This window comes from Cajanus cajan, chromosome 6, assembly GCF_000230855.2.
Source record: "Cajanus cajan strain Asha chromosome 6, NIPB_CcT2T_4, whole genome shotgun sequence".
Lineage (NCBI taxonomy): Eukaryota > Viridiplantae > Streptophyta > Magnoliopsida > Fabales > Fabaceae > Cajanus > Cajanus cajan.
Genome location: NC_138522.1, coordinates 41,515,653 through 41,526,606, shown reverse-complemented (window position 1 = coordinate 41,526,606; position 10,954 = coordinate 41,515,653).

The window sequence follows — 10,954 nt, the reverse complement described above, 5'->3', positions numbered from 1 at the left end:
GATTTTAAGAAAATTAATAAGGATAAAAAAATCTTATAAGCTAAAAATTACTTCACTTAGCTTCTTAGCTAAAATAAGTTATATACAGCTAAACTCATCAAATAAATTTATTTCAAATCAAATTCACTTTGAACTAGTTAAAGAAACTTATAAGATTTAAATATATTTCTAGTCCCTTAAATTTATGAAAATAATTGTTTTGATCTCTCGACTTTAAAAATAATCTTTTTAATTTTTGTAACTTTAAAAAAAATCTTGTTTTAATTCTTATATCCAAATTTTGTTAAAAAATTTGTAAAATTCTATCACAAAATCTATTTACTAGTATTCATATTAGTAAAAATATTATATTAAATTTAATTAATGTTACATAATTATGTTAATCTATCACTTTCAAATATATCATTGTTAATCTGAGTAATTAAACTAAGATTTTAAAAAATTACAAGAACTAAAAATAATAATTTTAAATTTAAAAGACCAAAAATAAATTTATCTAAAACTTAAAAGACTAAAAACATATTTAAGTCAACTTATAAAATCATCAAATGTTTTTCCCCAAACACACATCAAGTTAGAAAAAATAATTTTTTTTCATGAAAGCTCAAAAAGTGCTTTTTTTCTTTTTCAAAACTATTTTGAAACAAGCATGCAACATTGGACTGATGTACGATTTTATAATTAAGTTAAGGCAAAGTTTTATGTTTTTCACATTCATGAAGAAATTAGTTTCTTTTTTAAGAAGAAATAATGAAATAAGTTAATCTTAGTTATTTATTCACACAGTATTTATTATTGATATTAGGTTCTCTTACTTAACATATCCTTATATAAACATTATGAACATTTTATAAAATAAGCTGTGTCACGTTTAGTCGGGTAATTTGGTTTTAATCCAATATGAATTTTTGATAAATTTATTATTTGAACGTGAATTTAAACATGACTTACAACATGTCTGAATTTACGTTTAAGATTCACGTTAAACAAATTTGACGCAAAAGTAAAAAAATTTTGTTTATTATTTTCGTATTTTTTATGCGAATTAAGCTTAACTGACATGAAACCAAACACGCTTAATCAAGACTAAATAATATTGAGTCAACCTAGTACATGAACATAACATGTAAACTTTAACATTATAAATAATAAAATTAAAGAAATATGAAATTGAAATTAAGAATATTATAATATATATATATATATATATATATATATATATGAAATTAATAATATCGATGTAAATATATTATCCTGTTATATAAAATATTATTTATTAATTACGTAAATGAGTCTTATTATTTGTACACAATTATTAAAATATAAATTCTTAACAATTATGGAATACTAGGTTGGGTCAAGAGATGAATACACCTGAGCCAATATAAAAAATGGTAGGTCAAATTAATCGCCAAAATCTCGATTTGTCAGAATTTGTATTGTTTTAAATCAAATTAGTAGGATGACATGGATCTTGACCACCCCAATATCATATAAATGTTAAAAGGATCTTGACCATTTAATCTTGCATGAATCTTCACAATTAAATCATAAAAGAAAAAGATAATTTAGGCAAGAGAGAGAGAGTATAAATTGTAATAGTTTATATTTAATATTTAAATAATTATAATTAATTTATTTTTATACTTAAATATTTTGTTCTTTTCGTATTTTTATACTCCGTCTTTTAATTTAGAAATGTTTACTAAAACTCAAACTAATGAACATAAAATTATGTCAAGATATTTGATAAAAATAAAATAATTAAATTATTTAAACGAGTTAAATAAATTGTTTGAACTTCATATTTTTAAAAATAAATATAAATTTTCATTCATTTCATTTAAAATATCAATATATTTTCTTACAATATAGAACTGATGTTAAGAATATCAAAATATTCATGATCCATCGACCTTATAATAAAGATCGTCTTAAGTATTTATTTTATACAGGTTAAAAAAATATAATAAATATTTGAAAGAGAATGATAATTTTATATAAAAAAATTATTATTAATCTTTCTCTAAAACTAATATAACACAATTTTTTTTTATAAAAAAACACACTATTATTGTTAGGAAAATACATAACAAATATTATATTAAAATTTAAAATAATATTAATTTTAATACTTTTTTCTTATAATTGATAGTTAATATGGAGTGGAGGAAATATAAATATGGAAGTAATAATAGAATATTAGGTTGGCGAAATTTTAGGGCCTGAAAGACCTTTGGAGATTAAATGTGTGATTAATTTATTGTTAAAATTTGACAAACATACCTTGAATGAAAAAGATAGAAATAATTATTTTGTATTTTGGTACTTTAAAAAGTGTATTTTTATATTTTTATTAAAAACTAGTTTTTCAAACACGGTGTTTATTGAGGTGTAATAAGGAAGGAATTGATGAATGGTGGGCTAGTGGGGCCATAGGAATAGGGGGTGCATGTTTTTCAAAGTTCCGCCTGCCGACGCTTCCTTATCATTCGTAAGGCAGATAATAAACACACCTCTACTCTCGTATAAACACACTCCTTTTTAAAAAATATATATATAAAATATCTAAATTATCCTTTTAAAAAAAAATGAAATTCCTAAATTTACACCTCCATTCCCCGCACCACACACTCCACACTCCACACTCCTCTTCTTCTCAAAGCCTCTTTTCGCTCAATGTTATTAAGCAATATACTTTTACAGTTATTCTGAATAGAAAAAAAGGACTAGCCCCACCATAACCAGCATAAGAAATGTTCTTTTACAGTCATTAGCATTCCGGAAAGTACTTTTACAGTCATTAGCATTCCGGAAAGTACTTTCCGGAATAGTAAAATTATTGTTCATATAATTCCGGAAAGAACTTTCCGTAATAGTAACTTTAATATTATGGAAAGTACTTTCTGGAATTATGTAACAAAACATTTCCGGAAAATACTTTCCAGAATAAGAATTTAATATTATGGAAAGTATTTTCCGGAACATTTTTATATAATTCCGGAAAGAATTTTTCGTAACAGTAAGAAGAAGAAGAAGAGGATTGCCAGAAAGAGAAAGAAGATGGGCGTGCGAGGTGCGGGAAAAAAAAAAGAAGAGGAGTGCCAGAAGGAGAAAGAAGAGAGGTGCACAATGTCAGCAGGTGGTCTTGTAAGAGAAAGACTCTTACTTGTTCTATGGAAAGACACACTAGTACAAAAATGACTTTTAAAATCGGAGTTTTAAAATCAGTCATAAGGTAGCCATTTTAAAAGTGACGCGGTGGCCTGTACTACAACAGAACGGCCCCAGAACGGCCCGTTCTGCAAGCAGAACGGCCTGTACTACTTTCAGTGCGGACCGTTCTAGTGTCGTTCTGGTGCCGTTCTGGTGCGGGGAAGGGAGGTGTAAATTTAAGAATTTCATTTTTTTTAAAGGGTAATTTAGACATTTTATATATTTTTTTATAAAAAAGGGGGTGTGTTTATAAGAGAGTGGAGGTGTGTTTATATCTGCCCATTCCTAATAGCACCGCCAAAGTGGGCCCTCAATGCATGACCCAACTCTTTTGTCCTTTTTTTTTTCTTGACGAAACCTCCTAATGTCCCCATGCTTGGGTTTCTTGTTGTAAATGTATTGGGCTTGGCTCCACCATCACACCATTCAACTGCAAAGGGATGGGGTGGGCTAGGAGTATGGAACGGGCCTAAATAGCACGATGTTTTTTCCCCCCCCAGATTTTTTATATTTTGAGTAAAAAAGTGCAATTAATTAAAAAATCTATCATTTCAACATCCTCACACTCCTACAAAAAGTTGTTTTGCATTTTGAAAACATCTTAAACATTTTCTTGGTTTTTCAATTTTAGAAAACAAAATTTTAAAACATGTTTTAGTAATTAAAGCAATAAAAATCAATTTTATCAAGCAACTTTATTTTTGTTAAAATTAGATACAATAAAATATTAAGTAGTTCTAGGATAAATTGTGAGAAAATAATAGTATCCTTCCACTCATATAAACTAAACAAGAATGATTATTTTGTGTGAAAATATTTTTTTAGGGAATCTTTCTTTAATGTCAGCATTTTTTTAAGTATTTTTATTCGGCAAGAGGGTTTTTAATTTTTTTTAACTTCTTACCTATTTCAACTTTTTATTTATCGTATTTATTTATAAATTAAATTTTAACATTTTAAAATAAATTATCAATAAATAAAAATAATCTCCATTCACAATATAACTTTTATACATATATATAAATAAATATAAATTATTATAATTTTTTTTATATATAATAAACATTTACCATATACATTATAGAAGTTAATGAAATAAATTATAATATATTAAGGATTAAATAATAGATATATGAATTTAAAAATATTAAATCGATAAAAAAAAGTGAAATCAAATTTGAAGCCTATTTTACATTTTCTTTAGCAAATTTTTCGGGAACTAATTCTTTCCCTCCATTCTCGACTAACTAGGGGTGAACATTAAACCGACACCCGAACCGAACCCGAAAAACCCGATAAAAAATATTGTTTTTGGGTGGGTTCGGGCGGGTCTTATGGGTAAATCGGGTTAAAATTTTGATTTTATACGGGTTATATTGGGCGGGTTCAGTTTTGAATTTTTAAACCGCCAAAAACCGAACCCAACCGAAAATGAGATAAGTTTAAATTTTTATTACTTTTGTATAACTAAACAACAATGGTCCAAACTTAAAAATCTTTATTTTAAGTATAATATAGCCATCAATTTGTAACTTATTTTTTTCCTTTTTCTCATAACTTAGATATTTATTTTGTCTTCTCCTTCCTCATTCAACTTCTCAACACACTAGTCCATTTTTAGAGTTATCTTTTTGCTTCTTTCTTTGTCTTTTTTTTCCATCTTCTTATCTCCATTTTGAGTACATTTTGTGTGACTGTGATTTCTTATGATTTTGTAATCTAACTTTATATTTCTTTTCCATGTAACAACTATGAATTTTGTTATCTTTTATTTTTGCTTCTTTAGTTTGTAAATGTTTCAACTACGAATCTACTTACACCATCTATTGTCATCTTCATTCTATTTTTATACACTATTTTAAAAATATTTTTTATCGTTTTAAGCTTCATCTTCCTTAAGATAAATTAGTTTACAAAAAAATTCAAACCCGATTATACCCACCTGCTTAAATCCGAATCCGTTTCAACCCGAACCGCCTCAAATCGAAAGCTCAGTCAGTCGGATATGGGTCACATTTTTTCAAAGTCGATTTACAATAGGTTGGACATTTTTCACCCGAACCCGACCAAACCCACCCGTTGCTCACCCCTACGACTAACAATGCTCAAGCAATTGACCCAAATTAAAAACTCAAACCAAAATTTCGTCAGAAACTTAAATGAAGTATGTTCTTAAAGTACGTGAAGTCAATCAGTGATTCCCATTTCGAATTTGATTAGAATTCATTTAATGGTATAAATATTTAGATATTATTATTCAATTATAGATTATAATGTACGATAAAATTATTGAGTTTTGCAATCATTATTTTAAGAATCATATTTATGATAATTTCTATTAGCTAATAATATAAAAAAGTATACATGAAGAATTTTATATGAGCCAACATACATTAAAATTGAACTCGGTCTCTTATTTTATTTCACCCAACATGCAATAATTTCCGCATCGAAGTTAGAAGAGAGGTCGAATTTGATTATCATGTATTTACTGGAAATATGAAGTTTTCTTTTCCTAAAAACATACATTTGCTAATTTCAGAATATTGACGATCGACTATAGAGTTTAATAGACATATATACGAGTCAGATAAATTAAATTTGATATCAATAATAGTATGTACCCTAAATTCATTTTTAATAAAAATTGCAAAAATATAATGGTATAGCCAATGACAGATCTAATAAGATCCTGAATTATTGGGAAAATTTTTTTTTAACATAAGTAAAAAATTAATAATAATCATCATTATATATAAAAAAGTAAAACATAAATGTGAAAAATAGTCATGAGTGAATTTAATATATAAAATTAAAGAGTAAAAAATATAAAATTTTGAAATACATCTTTCCATCCTAAAACGAGGGTATTTCATTTTACTGGGGTGTTTGATATTTGACATCTTAGCAAGTGCCAACTACTTTCTTACTGTTATAATTAATTTTCAACAAGCTTTTTCATGAGCTATTGTAAAGCATGAGCCAAATTTATGTTTATTTGTCTTTCCCATTAATTAAACAAAGTTGTTGAGGCTAGCCATTCAAGGAAACAGTTGTATAGAGATGACTTTCTACAACTTTGTGGTTTTATGTAAGGGGAATGCTACCAAATTCAAAAATGAAGAAATTTTACCCCTTCATTTTTTTTTTCTTTTTTAATTTGGGTGTTTGTTTTAGCATCCTTAGTAATTATATGCTAATGAAAATGTAAAATAGGTTTTGAAAATTAATTTCAATTTTTTTTCATCAATTTAAGACTTTTAAATTTAAATATTTATTGTTTAATCCTTAATGCGTTGTAAATTATGTTATTTTTTTGTTTGGCATGAGTCTTTATTAATCTCTATTAATCTATTTTAAAATAATTGGACTTTACTATATTTAAATTCCTTTTTTTTATTATTATTTAAACAACATATTTAGAATATATGTCAAACAAATCCTTTCTCTCTCTTTTCTTATTTTTAAAACAGTTTAATTTTTCGATGTGAGTGTTATGTCCTATAGATGGCTTGGATGTTGGCAAGTGAATGTTCCTACAATTAGATTTTAAAGGGGATCTTAGGAGAATCTCATGGTAATATATAGTTTCCTAGATTAAATTTGACACTTAAATGAGTGGATAAGATTCAAGAATAACAATGCATGTTAGAAGATATGTGTTTCAATTATTCTTTTACTTCCCTGCTTGCGTACAAAGAAAAGAATCCATATTGTGTCAAGTAATTTCAAAAAATTATGAATCATAATTTTAGGAGGGGGAACAAAAAACCAATTACCTTTAGGTTAGTTGAGCTAATTTAGGTTCTAGGAAACAAACCTTAGTTACCCGAGGTGAATAACTGAGGTTTAGAAAAGTCAACGTACAAGTTTCATTGGATTTTGTTATAGATTAAAGTTCTATTTAAAAGAACTTATGAACAATATATATATATATATATATATATATATATATATATATATTTTTTTTTTTTTTTTTGTTAGGATCCCTCCTTAATTGGAGAGGTTCTAGAAAATTCTAGAGCTTTCTAGAGAAGTATAGAATTTTCTAGAATATTCTAGAGAATCCTAGAGAATTGTAGAATTCTCTAGAAGCTTGTGGAATAATGTGGAACTCTCTGGAACATTCTAGAGATGTGTGGAGCCTTCCGGAACCTTATGGAAGAGTATAGAAGGATATAGAAGGGAGTAGAGATTCCTGGAATGTGTGGAGCATTCTAGAGAACCAATCTCAACCCTTGATCCCCACCATTCATTTTGAAGGTGGAGTAGTATAAATAGGAGTAGGAGGCTTCATTCCTATCCATCCAAGCCAAGAGTGAATCCACTTCTTAGAGTGAGAAAGTGAGAAAGCCTCTTTGTGAGAGAAGAGAGATAGTCTCAAGTTTTGAGTGTGCTACCATAGAGTGAGTCAATTTTGTAATTACATTCTTGTAATCATACTATTCTTTTGCATAGTGGAAGAATCTCCATATTAGAGAATTTAACTCGTGTGCTCCCATTACTACCTTTAATTTCTAAGTGCCTATCTTAACTTCACGAGACGGGAAAGTCCGAGTTTTCCCAACATATATATATATATATATATATATATATATATATATATATATATATATTATTTTATAAATATTTATAAGACTGTTTGAAAAATTCATTATAAAAGATCTTATAGAAATGCTTTGAACTTATTTTAATGAATTATGAGGTATAACTTATTAGTTTATATGAGAGTTTATTAAAAAATATTCATGTTTAGATCTGTCACCCACATAAATAATTTTATTTATTTTTAATTAAATATCAGTTTTATATTTTTCTCACTACTCCCTTCAAAAGTTTTCATTTTTTCCTCCAAAATTTTTATTCTTTTTTATTTTTTTTCACTTTTCCTCCATCAACTATATAAATGCAATAACTTATTGAATTTTAAACACTTATAACATAAATTTTTATTATATAAGAGTTTATTAAATAAGATTTTAACTAAATTGTTTTCTCAAACGAACCTTAATAGTGTATTTGTTTTATACTATTCCCAAATTGTAATGTTTTTTCAATGGAATTCAATGATGAAACAGATAAGCGTTGAATCAAATAATTTGTTAGGACAATTGCTAAATGCATTTTCCAATTGCTAAACACAATCCCCTTTGACCTTTTTCCTTTGGTATATTTCCACAAAGGTTTCCTCATTTTGAAAAGGTATTTTTGTGAACGAGTATATGTTTTAGAAGTTAGCTTATGAAATGTATTTAAAACATTATAATTTTTGAAATGTGTTAAAATATTAGCTCATTAATTTCTTATCCTCTCACGCTCTTTATGCGACTCTCACTTCATTCCTTAGTCATAAACTCCTTCTTGCTTTTAATTTGTACTTTATTACTCATTAATAGAGGATGGATTACTTGCGTGGGGTAGTGCATGAATTGTTCTACTTGGTAGGTTTGCCACCATTGCTAGACGTAATTAAGATGATGGAGGTAACTTAATAATAGTGGCCGCAAGCATTGGTGTTTTTGGAGACTTGGCACTTGGCAGCTTGGTTGTTGTATGTACTTGTAACAGTTCGATCAAGTGACAACAACTTTATATATATATATATTAATCTTTTATATGTGTATGATGTTATAGAAGAGACAACAATCATCACCACTTAATCTAACCATTCCCGGCTCATATGCAACTAAGTTCACCATTCAAAGACAATGCTTAACACTCTAAACAAAACAACTCATGCACCAACCGAAACAAACAATCCATCCTCGGTTAATGATTAAGTAGAGAGAGCAAAAAGAAGTTTGTGGCCAAGGAAATAAACAATAAAATTTGGAAGAATGCATTTAGTAATTACCTTTTCTTAAGTCATCTTTGAGCATAAAAGCATTCCATATCAATGTATGAGCTTTTAATGATTAAAATAATATTTTTATCCAAAGTTTAATTTTAAAGAAATAAGTTTCATCTAAATTAAACTCGTTCCTCAAAGTTGATCAAAATTTATTTACGTAATTATCAAAAGAATAAATTATTAATTAGTCGACTTAAGAATAAGGTTATTAAAATTTAAATTTTAGGTCTATTGACAAAAATTTATTATTATTAATTTTTATAATGTAAGAAAAACATGTCATGAAGATCATATTTTATATGCATTTAGAATACTAATTTAAACTATACACTTATCGAAGATATAATTGGATGCGCTTTCAATTCACTTTTTATGCGTTGCATGAACCTTTAAAATCAAGAAGTCAAATCTTTCTTTATCTAATCATATGCTCCAATATTCTAGATTTTCAATAGGATAAATGTAGTGAGCTTAGTTATGATGATGACAAAGGGGACTTAGCCACACTATTTAATTAAGCATATATAGGCACCTCCCATCATGAGCCTTGAGGTTAAGGCCTACATTGTTTTCAAAACAAAATCAGAATTAAGTTTTTAAGGCCTGTTATATATTTGATCACATTATTAGTGGACATAAGTATTATCAAACAAATCATAATATTAGTTCATTTTTGGCAAAACAAAATTTACAATTGATTTTAGCCCACAAGAATTTATAGAAAGTTCTAACATTCTCCACTTGCAATAAAATCAATTGTATAGTTTATAACTTTGAAATTTTTTTGAAAGCAACTCTTAGGCTAATAACCCATTGTGACCACAAAATATACGATCCCAAGATATAACACATAATTAAGACTCTATCCAATAAAATTCATGCAATGTTGAACCATAGCAACAACTACATCCCTTATTGATGCAACACCTTCCATGATTATAAATATTATTGACTACGTCGACTAATCATCAATGTGGAGTATAACAAAAAAATGACATGCCAATGAAATCAAATAGCCACATTATCATTTTCTCTATTAGTCTTCAATTTCTCTCCAATGTCTGAAAGCTAGAAAAATTACACAGTTTACCATCAAGTCTCAACTCCAAAGTGTCATCGACTACATGCATAATAGTCCTTATTTATGACACTAAGCCTTAAAAAATAAACCTATCTCAACTCCAACATGGGATCAACCACTAATACAGAGGTTCTAATAACACCAAGCTTCAAATAATATCTCATCTCCAATATGGTGTCAACTACTGACATAATGATTCTAATGACATCGGGCTTAAAATATTATGTCTCAGCTCCAACTATGTCAACCATCAATATAGTGGTTCCATCGGCATTGAGCTTAAAAAGAATTATGCCTCAGCTTCAACATGGTGTTGACCGCCAGTATATTGATCTTAATGACACTAAGCTTAAAAAATTTATCATGTTTCATGTGCATGCGTGACAAATATATATATTACATGAAAATGTCACCAAAGATCCAAAATCAAAAGATTTATCAATATAACAGAAGGCACACATAACTCATACTCCCACTAATTACCAAGCACACCATAACAATTCATATTTCCCATGTTCTCATCATGTCATTCAACAACTAATCAAGTATTTAGATATAATTTATACAATATATAGTTATTAAGTTTTTTTGAATGAATATTTAATTGTTATGAATTATTTTTTAGAAAACAAAATACTAAAAAAAGGTATTGGATTGAGGTGAATGTCTTATTATTTTGGCCTCATAATGTTAGTTTATTTCTCTTTAAGTTATATCTTGTCTTGTATTATATTCCGATGCATTAATGTTTTATCTTAACTATATATTTTTAGGTGAGATTATTACTACTCAAAGGGGACAATTTT